At 43.4% G+C, this 16,073-nt stretch overlaps 1 protein-coding gene across 25 annotated transcripts in view; it reads left to right on the plus strand.

Annotated features, from left to right (window-relative positions):
• Ktn1 (kinectin 1) overlaps positions 1-16,073 on the plus strand; it is a 123,038-nt gene that overhangs the window by 19,022 nt on the left and 87,943 nt on the right. For 9 of the 25 annotated variants that reach the window (XM_031362478.1, XM_031362481.1, XM_031362504.1 and 6 more), the window contains exon 1: positions 8,156-8,287. The exons of 1 other annotated variant lie outside the window; for it this stretch is intronic. The gene's annotated coding sequence lies outside the window, so the exon portion shown is untranslated. Of the gene's footprint in view, positions 1-8,154; positions 8,288-16,073 lie in introns of those variants that run through there. 15 more of the 25 variants (XM_031362493.1, XM_031362488.1, XM_031362491.1 and 12 more) reach the window with 3 other exon arrangements.

The following is a 16,073-nucleotide window of genomic DNA, read 5'->3' on the forward strand; positions in this document are numbered from 1 at the left end:
TAGCCTGGAAAAAAAAAACAAAAGAAAGAAAGAAAGAAAAAAGTCCAAAAAACCTGATCCCAGCTTTCTTTAACTGTGTCTGTGCATACGTCCTTTATTCTCTGACTGCCCCTAGTCAGTGTTCCAGGAGCAAGTAGGATGCAGAGATGAATAAAAGATTTCTTCCTTCCGGGCAGTGGTGGCCAGAGTTTGAGGCCAGCCTGTTCTACAGAGTGAGTTCCAGGACAGCCAGGGCTACACAGAGAAACCCTGTCTCAAAACAAACAAACAAACAAAAGTAATGTCTCCAGCAACATTACAAGGAGTCCAAGATAAAAACTTATTCTAATGAGCTCTGTGGCCTCTATAATATAGATTACTTAGCTGATGCTTGCTCATGAAAGCTACAGTTCTAGAGCAGAGGTAGTGACTATGACTATCAACATTTCTCAAGGTGTTTCATGGCTTATTTGGGCATTTCTACAATTTTCTTTTTTTTCTTTTTGGAAAAAGGGGCTCACTACATAAGCCGGGTTGCAGTCTGGTGTGTTGACGTCCAAGTGCTGGTGTTACAAATGTGTACCACACTTTTTAAATAACAATATTAGTACATATTTATGAATTTTATATTAAAGTTTAATATTCACCTCAAACAGCTACTTTCTTATATTACTCTGTGCGCTGGTTTCTGTTGTCTCTGGAATACCACATACAGATGCGCACTGGCGTCTGCTCTCTCACACTAGAGTACCACTGCTGTTTGCTCCCTCACGCGAGCCCCTCTGTTTAAGTTTTATGCTTCTGTTCTTCAGAAAATAATAGATAAATTAGACAAAGCCAACATACTGCCCATCCTGTATCCCATAAGCACAAAAACATTAAATATTTAAAATGAAGCATAAAACAATGCTGTTAGGGGAGAATTTTTTTCTTAAACAGGGTTTCTCTGTGTAGCCCTGGCTGACCTAGAACTCACTCAGTAGACCAGTCTAGCCTCAAACTCAGAAATGTGCCTGCCTTTGCCTTCCAAGCCATAGGATTAGAGATGTACACCATTGGGGGCTGGGGAGATGGTTCAGCGTTTAAGAGCACTGACTACTCTTCCAAAGGTCCTGAGTTCAATTCCCAGCAACCACATGGTGGCTCACAACCATTCCTAATGAGATCTGATGCCCTCTTCTGAAGTGTCTGAAGACAGCTACAGTGCACTCACATATAATATAAGTAACTCTTTAAAAAGAAAAAGATGTACACCATCACCACCTGTATGTTCAAATCTAATAGTGGACAAATAGTTTAGCCAGTAAAAGGCAAAATAATATAAGTACAACATAAAATATTAAAAGTCATACTTCACTAAAGTTAAGAATTTCTTCTTTTTTCTCAGCAATGGAGACAAAGACTGTCTAACCTGGACAGGAAGTAACTCTGGCTCTGGTGATAGATGATGTCAGTTAGTATACAAAATCCCACAACAACTATGAGGTATGACACATGGATTGGAGTCAAAAGACTTATAGGACACAAGTGTCAACTCACAAAACCCACTGTTTCTGTACAGATGCTATACACAATCCAAAACAAAGAGAAATTATTTGTAATAACATAATCATAAAATATTTAGAACTACATTTAAGAGACTTTGCACTGAATACTACAAAATATTATTTTAAAAAATTAACTTTTGTTTTGTTTTTGTGAGGTAAGGTGTCACTATTTAGACTAAGCTAGTTTTGAACTCAGAGATTTGTATCTGAGTGCCAGAATTAAACTGTATCCCACTTACTACTTTGTACCCCAGGAAGAAATCTTCTTTTCTTTGTTCTTTCTGAGACAGGGTTTCTCTGTATAACCTTGGCTGTCCTGGAACTCACTCTGTAGACCAGGCTGGCCTTGAACTCAGAAATCTGACTGCCTCTGCCTTCCAAGTGCTGGGATTAATGGCATGCACCACCACTGCCCAGCTCAACATTACAATTCTTATATACATACCATAGTTTAAGCAGAGGGGATACAAGAAGCATGTTTAACAGCCCAGAAAACCTCTTTCTGTCTTCAAGTGCCATTAAACTCCACCCTACATTCCCTGGATGTGTGTGTGTGTGTGTGTGTGTGCGCACATTCATAGGTCAGAGGACAAGAGTGTCATTCCTCAGGAGATATCCTGTGAGTTGGGAGTTGATGGGTTGGTCATTGGGTCCTAGGGATCAGCCTGTCTTTGCTTTTGCACAACACTATACCTAGTGTTTGTTTTGTTTTTTGAGACATCTATCTAAATAGTCTTGGCTGTCCTAGAACTCACTATGAAGACCTGGTTGACCCTGAAGTCACAGAATTCACTGCCTCCTAAGTTCTGGGATTATGCCACCAAGCAAAGCTAACATTTTATGTAGTTTACAGATATAGACTTTACAGGATGGGCCATCTCTCCATCTCCCTAGAGTTCCATAGTTTATTAATTTTATGGATTAATTTTGATTACATTTGTGTGTTTGTACACAAAACACATGATTGGTGCCCACAAAAGCAAAAAAAGTTCCCTGAATTGGAGTTACAGATGATTGAGCGAGTGTTCTTAACCATTCTATTCTTTCCAACACAAGCATGAAGAATTGAGTTTGGATCTAGTACTTACATAAATCTGGGTGTGGTATGTATACCTCTGACCCTAGTGTGGTGGATTCTGGGTTTCTTGGGTAGCCAATCTAGCCAAAATGGTAAGCTCCAGGTTCAATGAAAGACACTGTCTTAAGGAACAAGGTAGAGACATGATTGAAGAAGGCATCCTGAAGTCATTCTCTGTCCACACACACACACACACACACACACACACACACACACAGGAGAGAGAGAGAGAGAGAGAGAGAGAGAGAGAGAGAGAGAAGAGATATGCGTACACACACACACACACACACACACACACACACACACAGGAGAGAGAGAGAGAGAGAGAGAGAGAGAGAGAGAGAGAGAGAAGAGATATGCGTACACACACACACACACATATATATATATATATACACGTATATAGAGATAGAGAGATAGAGGGGAAAGATATGTATGTGCATATATATCACACATATACATTAGGTAGATAGGTAGATAGATAGACAGATAGATAGATAGATAGATAGATAGATAGATAGATAGACAGATAGACAGATAGAGAAGAAAAGAGGGATAAAAGCCAGGTGGTGGTGGTACAAACCTTTAATCCCAGCCCATAGGAGGCAGAGGGCAGCCTGGTCTACAAAGAGAGTTCCAGGACAGCCATTAGGGCTACACACAGAGAGACTCTGTCTCAAAAGAAAAACCAGAGCCAAGGGGATTGGGGGAGCTGAAATGAGCTGAAGTGTTTAACTTTTAGCACTTTCCCATCAAGTTGCTGCCAAGGGAGCATTGCTGTCATTAAAGGAATTCAAGCCACTGATGATGGCTGTGAACAGAAAGACAGAGTGAAGGGACAACTCTATTTTATCTTCAAACATTTTCTTTCTGGGGTACAAAAGAGGTTGAGTGTCATCAAGGATGTACTTTGAAATGTAGGGATGAGCCGGGCGGTGGTGGCGCACGCCTTTAGTCCCAGCTCTTGGGAGGCAGAGGCAGTCGAATTTCTGAGTTCGAGGCCAGCCTGGTCTACAGAGTGAGTTCCAGGACAGCCAGGGCTATACAGAGAAACCCTGTCTTGAAAAAAACAACAAAACAAACAAACAAACAAACAAAAGAAATGTAGGGATGGATTCTACCTGACATAGATACAGTCCACTCTAAAGCAAATGTATTGCATATTTTCAATGTTTGGGAAACGAGTTGAATGATCAACTGTCCCATTTTTTCTAAGATTGAGAGGGATTCCCTAGGACATGATTCCATGAAAAAGCCAATAAAGTCTAAGACACAGTCAACACATGGGTGGGTGATTGTTTCATAACCCAGTTATGAGAGAACTGATCATGAGTTAGATATTGCTAACAAAGTTCTATGAGCCCCAAGTCAGAAGAGCATACCCCTCTTGTATTGTTTGATGGTATTAGAAACAAAAAAGACAAGACGGAGGCCTTAAGTTTCTGCACAAGTAAGTAGATGTCTCCTGGTAGAAACCCTCCTTTCATTGGAATGGAGACCTAGAAATCTGAAAGTATCAGACACACACACACACACACACACACACACACACACACACACACACACACTTTTCTGTTTCTGCTCCTGTAGTGTACTTCAGCGGTCTGTGCTCTTGCATGCTCTGTCTGCAATTGGCAGCTCTTTGGAGCTTATCTTGCTCCTTGTAGAGCAAAATTCTAGTGCTTCAAGCCACCACCTCTCCTGCTCATCACTGGAAATAGGTCTTTAACAGCCATTTCCCATCACTCCATCTGGATAGCTACTTCTGGTAAATACTTCGGGCCTTAGCTGTAGCATGAGTCTTTCTGCTGGGAAGTGGGTTCCCATCTCAGAATCTATGCTGTCTTGTAATTCAGAAAATCATGTGACTGAAGCCAAAGCAAGAGGAGCTTTTCAGGAATCCTCAGTGGTGTCACATGACAGAGAGGTTCTACCAAATGAACTCTAAGATGCTTTGTGGTCAGGAATGTCACTGGTCAGTTTGCTAAGGAGTGCTGTAGAACCCTGCTGTGGGTACAGAAACAAATTGGCAGGGAAGGGTATCTAATTAGTAGTGAGAATACACGGTCTAGTGGATGCTTAGTTTCAGACCAACTGAAAGGGACTGAGGTGCATGTTTTATATATCAAAGCAGACCTGGCCTCCAGGTAATTCCAGCATCTTGCAGTTCCTATCTGGCAGACCCTGCCTCCACCCTGAACTTTTGTGTTCTTGCTCTCTCTCCCCCTCTGTCCCTCTCCCCCTCTCCCTCTCCTGTCCTTCTCCCTCTCTCCCTTTCTCGATCTGCATGCACTCCTTTTCTCTCTTTCTCTTTCCTCTTGCCCACCTCTCACCATGGCAAATCCCCTGGCCTCAATCCTTGGGGCCAGTGAATTCGCAGAGAGCAGCTTCTCAATAAACCTCCCTTTAATATAATCTAGTCTGGCTTGAATTGGCTTATTTCACTGGTGGAGAAATAACCTATCAGTCGGTACTTCTCACATAATTGAGAGCCAGAGAGAGCTAGAGATAGAGAGTCAGAGCAAGAATGAGAGCAGAGAGCTAGAGTATGGAGAGGGAGACATAATGAACAAGAGAGCCAAGGAGAGTGGGACTGACAGAATGGAGGCCCCTTAGGATGCCAGAGGGCTGCTGGCCAGAGCTCTGTGTCACTGGGCTTGTCATCAGGAAAAATCATTTTGTAGCCTTCACAGAGTAACAACTTGAAATAGAGCTTGGATTCTGCTCACTTTTCTTTTAAAAAATAGTGACATTCCCCAAACAATATATATGTTTCAAAAGGTAGCTTTTAAAACTGTTGAGCCAGCAAAGCATGGTGGTGGGTGGAAGGTCCATTCAACAATGGCAACTTGGAAGGGGAAGCTACTTGAAAGAACTGGAGTCCAGTTGTGTTGTTTCCCTCTCCGTCTAGTCTCTGGGTCTCTCAGCAATGGAGTGGAATTTCCTTGTGTGGTTTTTTGTTTGTTTGTTTGTTTGTTTGTTTGAGACAGGGTTCCTCTGCTTAGTCTTGGATGTCCTAGAACTTGCTCTGTAGACCAGGTGGCCTCTGCCTCCCTGGGATTAAGCGCTTGTGCCACCAAGGCTCCAGGAGTGAGATTTCTTAAGAGGCAACTTATAGTGCTAAGATCAGTGGCTCCAAGTGACAGTGGGCCCAAAACTTGGCATAATGTTAATCCTGTCCCACCTGTGAGCCCTCCTAGATTCCATAGGGACCTAGGAATAATAGCAAATGACTGTGATCCTCTTTGTTACACAAGCCTTTGCCTTCCATATTCTTGAAAAGATTACCTAAGAAAGGGCACAGCACAAGCCCCCATGGGTTCCTCAGCTCCTCTGTTTAAGAGCTGGTTACTTGTAGATCTACAGCTGAACTTTCTGAGAACCTTCTTACTCATTTAGTCAGATGAAGGCAGGCCTGACATCCTCTCTTCCAGTTCTGCGAGCTGCTTTTCTTCTATGCCTATCTCTGCCTTTCCTGAGCTGGCTGAGTCAGATACAATCTCTTACTCATATGTTACTCCAACCTCTAAAGAACTCCCCAATTCTGGGAAGCCTACATGGTCAAAACAGGAATAGGCAGGCTTCTCTTCATCTATCAATATATTTCATGTCTTTAAGTCTTTTCCAAAATCCATTAAGAAGGAAATTGCTACTTGCTAAAGCAGTAAACTCTGCTTTTGTCAAATGTGGGGGAAGGAGAGAAATAGTCGTTAGGTAGCTACATTATACCTCACAGTCTTCAATAAGGGTTAAGTTTTGATTGTTTTAAGTGATAACTCAGATACTGAGGGCTAATTCCTTTTAGCAAGTTAGTTGTGGATTTCAGCGACATTGGTGGGTAGTGAGCAGCAGTCACAGTTAATTATAACTTCGGTTAATTATATGTATTAACTATAGTTAATTATGTTACATTTTACTATACTTCAAAACTTAGAGGGTTGGTCTTAAATCCCAATAGGGCTTGCCATGTGTGTAACATATCTAGTAAATCTTTTTTGTTTTGGGCTGGAGAGATGGCTCAGCAGTTAAGAGCATTGACTGCTCTATCAAAGGTCATAAGTTCAAAAAACCACATGGTGGCTCACAACCATCTGTAATGAGATCTGACACCCTCTTCTGGTGTGTCTGAAGCCAGCTACAGTGTACTTATGTATAATAATAAATAAATCTTTTAAAAAAATCTTTGTTTTGATGTGAGCAATTAGAAAGCTTATAAGGAATGAAGCATCCAGCTGCTCCCCTTTAAGGAAGTCAAAGCTCATCCAGAATAGAAGTGGCTGGTGCATTTATACTTCTGTATCGACTATAAGAAGTAAGACATTTGGAGAACTGTTTCCCTAAAGACCATGTTACTGTGTAACTTACAAAGGAATCTAAGTATCATTTGTATGCAAATGGTGGCATCCTTTTCCTAAAGTCGGACAGAAAAAAAAACTTCTAACTAGAAACGTTTTTTTGTGGGGGGAGGGGGCACAATTACAGAGTTATTTGTAAGCTATTCAAGAAACTTTACATTCCATTATAGAAATGATACAGTTACACTTTGTCTTAAGCCACTAATGGCTTCAATTCCCAACAAAGCCAAATCTTCTGGCAATCAGGCTCAAGAGACAGCAGCTCAGAAACAGTGTTTTGCTGGTCTTGGAGCTGGTGAGTGCTGAGTAATACAAGAAAGGAAAAGAGCAAGCTCCTTGGGTTAAAATCTGATAGAATGTTGCCCGTGTCTGGACACTGGTGGAATTCTCAGCACTTCATCAGGCTGCTGCCACATAGACTTCAGTTTTCAGTTTTGCTTTGGAAAGAACTCTGGAAAGCTTGAGCAGAAATCATTCGAACACAGATGCGAGCATTCTTGTAACTAGCTTATAATGAGGACATTCTCTGTTAATGAGAGACTTATCTGATGCGCAAATCCATAAGGATTGCCCCTGGGCAATGGTGATTCTGATTCTATATCTCTACCCCACACTCCAGAAGCGTGCCAACCATTTGGTAACTTTGGAGGAGAGCTTAGAGTATGTTGTAGATATATGTTCTGGGCAGTGACTGGCGTTGTCTGAGAGTAATTAAAAAAAAAAAGGCACTAAAAAGCAACACCAGAGAAAAAGCAAAGAGCAGGGAGACACAGGGAATTCTGGTCAACTCCTCTTAGCGCTGCAGTTTCTAGTTATTTATATTTAGGTCGGTTGTTAATAATCCCTCATTTTGTGGAGGAGAAATCCCAGCCGTGAGGTAGGTGTGTGTGTGTGTTTGTGTGTGTGTGTGTGTGTGTGTGTATAGCAATTTGGAGTACGGTTAAAAGGAATCATCCCGTGTCAGGGGCCAAGTGGTACTTTTGTGCGAGGGTCACGTGAGACCAAGGCCGGTTGGGAGAGGCAGAGTAGGGTTGAGTGGCTGAAGGGATTCCGCAGGGACTTCCAGGCTGAGGGTGACGTCTCTGCCAAACAGCGTGGGGCATCTCGAGGCGGCCGGCTGCGCGGACCTGTCCCTTTAAGGGGCCGGTCTCCGGGCCCCTCTGGCCGCGACGCCCGGACGTGCGGAGCCGCCCCGCCCCGAAGCCTCCCGTTTCCTGCGGGGCGGCGTGACGGCACCTGAGCTACTGCGGCGGGGCCTCGGCGAGCGCTGACCCGGAGGTAGAGCTCGCGCCGCTGTGTCGTCGCGGCCCGGTTCCCGGCTGCGCAGGGTGAGGAGCAGGGCCGGGGACTCGCGTGCTCGCGGGTGCGGGACGGGGGGTGGAGGGGGCGCTCGCCGGGTAGGCCTCGGCACGGGGGTCGCAGTGTGTAGCGTCCGCCCAGGCCGCGCCGCGGCTGGCCCTCTCCGAGGATCCGCCTGCGGGTTCCGGCTCCAGGGTTCCGGCTCGGCGGTTTCCCCGCGGCCGCCAGGTCCGACCCCAGCTCCGCGAGTGGCTGGAGCTCCGGGGCCATCTCCTCTGAGGGCGAGGTCGGGCCGCCCCGGCCGCCGGTGACCGAGGAACCTATTTTTAGCCGGGCTCGCAGGCCCCGGGGCGGGCTGGCGGATTAAGGCTCTGCTGAGGGTGACCGGAGGGAGCGCCTCGCCTCGGGCGCCCTGGGCCCGGGCTGGGCCACGCGTGCGCCATGCTGGAGCGGCTCTCAGCTCGCTCATCCCGGAGCCCGGCCCCTCCCACCACCGGGTTCTTCGAGTTAGGGGAAATCCTGCGAAGTTCTCCCTTTCTCCCAGGGGTGTGTCCGCCTCGGTGCCCAACAATGGAAATTGGGGTGTCCCGGATCTGGCCGCGTTCGGCCATCCGAGACCGGGGCTTGGGGGAGCGGCGTCCTCTTCTTTGTCCGGCTGCCTCTAGGTTTAGGTTAAACAGTGCGTTAAGTGTGTCTTCGGGTCCTTCTGGGAGGAGGCGGAAACCGGGATTCTAACTGCGGGGACCACTGTTAGTCATGGATTCCTTAGCAGCTTTGTGAATAGGCATAGGTTCAAAAGCAGCGACGAAACAAGTTCAAAGTTTTGGAGTGATTTGAGAAATTTACAACTCCACACCCAGGTAAAGAGGAGCACCCCAAAGGTGAACTAGATAGACATTGAGTTGTGTAGCAGGTGACTTAGGGGTGATTTAAATTTTTGCCTGAATTAGGTTTCCCTTGTATTCCCTCCTCACCCACAAGCAATGGCAATGGCCCAGTGTGGGTAAAAGCATTTGGTGATGAGACCTGAGATAGTCTTTCCAGGAGCTGCGCTGGAGCACTCTGGCTGACCTGTAGTCTGTATGTTCCGCGGTAGCCTTTCATGTCTGATGTATTGCTTGATAAATAAACGTCTTCCCAATTCCACCTTTCTTTTGGAGACCTTATACGAAATAACTGGACATAATTATGTAAGTTCTTTTCCCCTGCCAACCCCGAGTTAGAAACATCTTTCAATTTTGTAGCCCTCAGTAGATATCAATGTCTTAATTATCAGGTGCATTAGAGAATAAGGTGTTCTACATTACCAAGACACACATAGAAATATCGGGAAAATTCCTCAAGTGTATTAAACACTTTAATATCATAAATGATACCCAGTATATAACCTTTTCTTGATTCATTGTCAGCATTATGAAGAGCCATTGGTTTGTTTTATTGCATTGGTATATTTCTGTGACCTCCCTAAATATTACCAATCTCTTTCTCTGACATAGTTTCCCCCTAAACAAACAAAATCTAATAAGCAAAATCCACACAACCCTCAACCCTGAGCAGTTTACAGGCTTGCTAGTTTGTAGGTTTTAGTTTTCTAGTAGGTTTTAATCTTTTGTTAGGTTTTGATAAAGACCTAACAAGTAAAGGCTTATTTCGAGGCTTAACTTCTAAAGGACCCATGTTAAGATTGACTGTTGGTCAGTTTTTAGCTGGAATTTTACTTGAACTCTTAGGAGGATGTATTGTTTTTCCAGGGAGGGACACTGGAGTAAACCAAGAATCTTGAGAATGCCACCTCTCGCCCTCGAACATGTATTTTTATTTGTATGCCTGCTAGGCTTTTTTAATGGCAAATTTTTAATTAAAAAGATTTTCTGCCGGGTGGTGGTGGCGCACGCCTTTAATCCCAGCACTTGGGAGGCAGAGGCAGGCGGATTTCTGAGTTCAAGGCCAGCCTGGTCTACAGAGTGAGTTCCAGGACAGCCAAGGCTACACAGAGAAACCCTGTCTCAAAAATACCAAAAAAAAAAAAAAAAAAAAAAAAAAAAAAAAAAAAAAAAAAAAAAAAAGATTTTCAATACTTTGTTAAAAAAATAAAAATTAGTAAACTCAGTGGTTTCAGGAGAGTTTGGTCTGGGAATCTGGCCTCATAAATGTTCAGGTGTTTGAGAGCAACCTCTTAGGTGTGTGGTTTTAAGGTCCTTTGAAGGCAAATCCAGAGTATCCCTAGAGCCCAGAAGTAACTGTCCAGAAGTCACAGTGACCTCTCATGTATAAATGGACTGCATCCCACGTCATTGCTGCTTCTGTAGTCCAAAGGAACACAGTCTGGATGTTCTGATGAAAAAGATACAATGTAAGCAGCTGAGGAAAACTGGGCTAAGACTATGAACTATATGTTTCCTATAAATAGAAACGTAGGGGGAAACTTTAGGTGCTATGAACCAAAGAGTTTGAGTAATGTAAGCCATCACTAAAGTCTAGAAGAGAAAAGTAATAATTTACAAGTACATGAATTGGTGCTGACAGCGTTAGGTTGCTTTTACGCCTTTTCAGTTAAAAAAAAAATAGTTGGTCATGATGGTGTCTTCAGTCACTCCTGAGGCAGAGGCAGGTGGATCTCTGACAGTAAGACCAAAATAAAAAAAAAAGGGTTGTGAGCTTTAGCCTTTAAAACCCTTACCCCCTTTAAAAGAAAGGATCCAGTCCTACCATAGAGATTATTTGTATCCACATGTTCATTCACTATAATAAAAAATTGGAATTGACCTAATTGTCCGTTAGTGGATGAGTGTATAATGAAAATTAGGTCTGTCTGTAAAAGACTGTACTATTCAGCTCTGAAGAAAAATGATGTAAAAAATTGTGCAGGAAATTGGACAGACTTGGAATGTATGCTAGTAATCAAGGTCTCACAATCTCAGAAAGGAATACCTGAGTGTTCTCTCTCATAAGTGGAGTCCAAACAATTGTATCTATGTACATGTAAACTTTTTTTCTTTTTCTTTCTTTTTTTTTTTTTTTTTTTTTTTTTTTTTTTGCTTTTTTCGAGACAGGGTTTCTCTGTGTAGCCTTGGCTGTCCTGGAACTCACCCTGTAGACCAGGCTGGCCTCGAACTCAGAAATCCATCTGCCTCTACCTCCCAAGTGTTGGGATTAGAGGTGTGGGCTACCACCACCCGACTTGTGTACATGCAAACGAATGTATATTCAGGCACAGTAAACAGGAAGAAAAGAGAACAAGAAAGGCTAAATGAAGGGTGAGGAGGGACTGGGTGCAGGTGTTAGGCAAGTTTTGGTTTAAGACATGCTTGAGGTTATAAGGCCCATTGCATTTCTTGTTCTAAGTCTGTCATGGATTTTTTGTTTTTTGTTTTGTATTTGATTTTTCGAGACAGGGTTTCTCTGTGTAGCCCTGGCTGTCCTGAAACTCACTCTGTAGACCAGGCTGGCCTCGAACTCAGAAATCTGCCTGCCTCTGCCTCCCAAGAGCTGGGACTAAAGGCGTGCGCCACCGCCAGGTTTGTCATGTTTTTGATGGTGGATAAGTGTATAAAATGTATTTGATACTGAAAGTGTAAAATTTGATGTGAAACTTCACAACTTCCATTTCAAAATGTCAATACTAAGTAGAGAAGTTCATCAAGTTATATAGACTTGATGAACTTCTGGTTAATTTTGGCATTTGATGTTTTTCTTTTAAAACTTTTTAAAAAAGTTAAAGTTTATAAAATAAATTAATAAGCACTTTGGTACTAAAAAGAAAGGGGCTGACTGCATAGCTCTGACCCGTATTTCTGTCGCTGCCTCTTGAGCAGTACATCTGACTCATAGGCTTTTAACTGCTTTTATATTTAAAGAAGCAAGACAAACTTTCAATTAAAAAGAGTAGTTTTGGTAGAGATCCTCATTGGAAATATAACATTTCCAGGAAATGTATATGTAGTGCTCAACTCTATAAAATGTCTACTACTGTGCATATCATTTACCCAAGGCCCAACATGGAGGCTTGACTCTGTGCCCCAAATGTAGCCCAGGCTGGCTTGAATTTGCAGCCTCCCTCCCTTCTTCCTCCCAGGATGGGATTATAAATATATGCCGTGACAACGGATTTTTCTTTGTCTAACCTACGTGTTTAAAGGCAGTGTCTGGCTCATACTAGGTGCTGAGGAAGAAGTTGTCGAATGAATTAAGCTTGTATCATGCAGTTCCTTTTCTTTGGTGGGTACTGCATTCTGGACACATGTAGCTTTTAGTTCGTTCCCTTCCTAGGAATTTTCAGAGAACAGAAGAGAGTTCCAGGGAGCCTCTGGAAACCTTTTGGTAGAAGGAAAAATGTTATACTGTGGTGCAGACTGAGTTATTCCCTTCATATAATTAAGACCATTGGCTAATTAAAAAGTTACTTAAATTGGGTGGTGGTGGCGCATGCCTTTAACCAGCACTTGGGAGGCAGAGGCAGGTGGATTTCTGAGTTTGAGGCCAGCCTGGTCTACAGAGTGAGTTCTAGGTCAGCCAGGGCTACACAGAGAAACCCTGTCTCAAAAAAAAAAAAAAAAAAGTTAAAACAAGGACTTAAACACATATGTATCTTAGTCAGGTGTAGTGGCATCTGCCTTTAATCCCAGCAACTCAGGGGTTCTGGGTGGAGAGAAGAGGCTGGTAGATATTTGAGTTTGAGGTTAGCCTAGTCTATATAGTGAGTTCCAGGACAGCCAGAACTACATAGTGAGATCCCGTTTCAAAAAAGACAAAACCCAAACTGCACCAAGACAAAGCATATTTATTCAATATTTGTATTTAAGGCATTTAACCCATACATGTATCTTTTTATTTAGGCTAATTAGTTTTCTTAGATTTCCTTCCAGAGATTGTATTTTAAAAGTGTTATCTATAACTTCTAATATGGTTTCTTTAAAGTAGAAATCCTCAAAATCCTGGAGTTTTCCAATCCTTCAATAGGTCTTGGTTTTATTTTCGTACATTTAGCTTTTAGCAGACTTTAGTCGTATCTTTTTCAGAGGTTGGTCAGGGTAGCACCGTTGTGAGTAAACGTGACAGTAGGCCTAGGTCTCCACTGCTAAGGGGAAGGAAGGCTGCTTGTCCACATTTCCTTTCTTTTTCTTTTTACTGTTTTCTTTCTTTTTTCAGAGGGGGTACTGGTGTTTGCCTGCAAAGCTACCTACCACTAAGCTACAGCCCCGGCGCATTTCGTTTTGATCTCAGTAAATGTGTAATTTCATTAGGTTTCTGAGATTCAGTGGGAACATGTCTGTCAGCACACACATTCTTATGCTACATGCTCACGGAAAATGTGGGACAGTTCTTTACTCTTACCCAGGAGCCAGGCGAGTTCCATGGAAGCAGTGATTCTCTGGGTGCTGCAGGTTTTAGGCCTCGGTAACACTCAGTTATGGAAGTTCTTTGTCCCCATCCTTAACTGCATATGCCTTCCTGTGATGGGCTGGAGCGAAGGAGAATGGTGGGAGCATGGTGGGAGAATGGTGGGAGCATGGTGGGAGCATGGTGGGAGCATGGTGGGAGCATGGTGGGAGCATGGTGGGAGAATGGTGGGAGCATGGTGGGAGCATGGTGGGAGCATGGTGGGAGCATGGTGGGAGCATGGTGGGAGCATGGTGGGAGCATGGTGGGAGCATGGTGGGAGCATGGTGGGAGCGGCAGGGCTGAGCTCTCATCCAGCCTCGCTGCTTTACCACCTGGATTTCTACAGTCTTGTCTTAGCTTCCTCACTCTTGGCGCTTTCAGGCTTGCCTGTATGCTATGTTCTTAAGCCAAATTTTGTTTTGTTTTGTTTTGTTCCTTTTGTCCGCTTCCTCTGGAAGTGGGACTCTTTGTATGAATTTATTTGAAACTTCCTCTTTCCATTCAGCTTTGTAGATATGGAACTTACTCTTATTGCTACACAAACTTTTGTATGCTTGACTGTTGTTTTTGTGAGACTGGTTGCTCAGACTGACCTTGAAATGCCACACCTGGTTTAGTTTGTGTGAACTGATTTTTTTTTAAATGGAATTTTACAAAATAGAAACTTATTTTGATTGAAGGCACCATAAGGATGCCCTCCCTGTTTTTTTTTTTTTTAAGATTTATTTATTTATTTTATGTGTATGAGTCAGCCCCATTTGCTCTAGTCAACCCTGCTCACTCAGTCCCTGTTTGCTCGGCTCAAAGATTCATTTATAAGAACATTGTAGCTGTCTTCAGATGCACAGAAGAGGGCATCAGATCTCATTACAGGTGCTTGCTAGGATTTGAACTCAGGACCTTCAGAAGAGCAATCAGTGCTCTTAACCAGCTGAGCCGTCTTGCCAGTCCCCAGGATGTCCTTTGAGATGTACAGGAACTCACTTTCTACACTGGCCTCCCTACACCCTCTGAATGGTGGTATTATAGGCATGTGCCTTCATACCCATGGTCTTGAACCTATTTTAACCATTTATTAGTTTGACTTTTTGCTTGCTTTTCATTATCCTCTCTCCCTCTTACCCTTCCTCCCTCCCTCTCTCCCTCTATTCTTTTCTTTTTTTAATTTATTTTTATTTATTTTATGTGTCTGAGTACACTGTAGCTGTACAGATGGCCGTGAGCTATCATGTGTGTGGCTGCTGTTGATTTCAGGACCTCTGCCTACCCCACTCTTTCCTCTCCGGTCCCGGTTGCTCCCGCATCTTCAGACGCACCAGAAGAGGGTGTCCAATCTCATTTACCGGTGATTGTGAGCCACCATGTGGTTGCTGGGATCCGAACTCATGACCTTTGGAAGAGCAGTCAGTGCTCTTACCTGCTGAGCCATCTCACCAGCCCGTCTATTCTTTTCTTGAGTTAGGTTTTCTCTGTATAACCCTGGTTGTCCTGGAATTTGCTCTGTGGATCAGGCTGGCCATAAATTCACAGAGATCATCTGCTTCTGCCTCTGCCTCTGCTAGGATTTAAGGCCTGAACCACCACCACCACTGTACTTTTTTTCATTTTGTGGAAATCTTAATTCATATTTATTCAGTCACTTTTTTATGTTAACTGCCTTTTGTTAGTATCTGTCTTAGTAAGATACTTTGTTAATATCTTTTCTATTGCTGTTGTAAAATACCATGATCAAACTCAATGTGGGGAGGAAAGGGTTTATTTTTGAAGGTAAATGAAGATATGACCTTTCCTAGGTTTGGTTAAGGAGGTTTTTTTTTGTAGACTGGAGGGAGAGAACACCCTGAGGCTTCTGGAAGAGTTCGGGCTGAACATGGCCAGCAGACTTAACCAGGGGGTAAAGGAGTGCTTGGAGGAGCCACAGGTACTGAGTGAGACCTGCCCCAGGTTTCTTTGAGATCCAACTGTTTCATCTTTCAAGGAAGTCAGAGCAGAAATTCAGGCAGGAACCTGGAGGCAGGAACTGATGCAGAGGTGGAGGTGTGCTGTTCACTGCTTGCTCCTCATGGCTTGCTCAGCCTGACTTCTTAATAGCACACATGATCACCAGCCCAGGGATGGGCTTGCCTACAGGGTCATCTGGTGTGGATATTTTCTCAGTTGAGGTTTCTTTTCGCAAAATGGCTCTTGGGTCTATCAAATATGACATGAAACTACTCTGTACACTGTTCATGAATGTGATATTTTCATGCACAGATATCACATATTTTGATCATATACATGCTCCTGTTACCTCATCTGTCTCTCTGTCTCTCTGTCCTTCTGTCCCTTCCTGTACTGCCCTTTTTATTTTCCTGTGTTTTTCTCCTGTATTCTTTTTTTGTTTTGTTTTTTTGGTTTTTCGAGACAGAGTTTCTCTGTATAGCCCTGGCTGTC

The sequence above is a fragment of the Mastomys coucha genome, unplaced genomic scaffold (assembly GCF_008632895.1).
Source record: "Mastomys coucha isolate ucsf_1 unplaced genomic scaffold, UCSF_Mcou_1 pScaffold9, whole genome shotgun sequence".
Taxonomy (NCBI): Eukaryota; Metazoa; Chordata; class Mammalia; order Rodentia; family Muridae; genus Mastomys; species Mastomys coucha.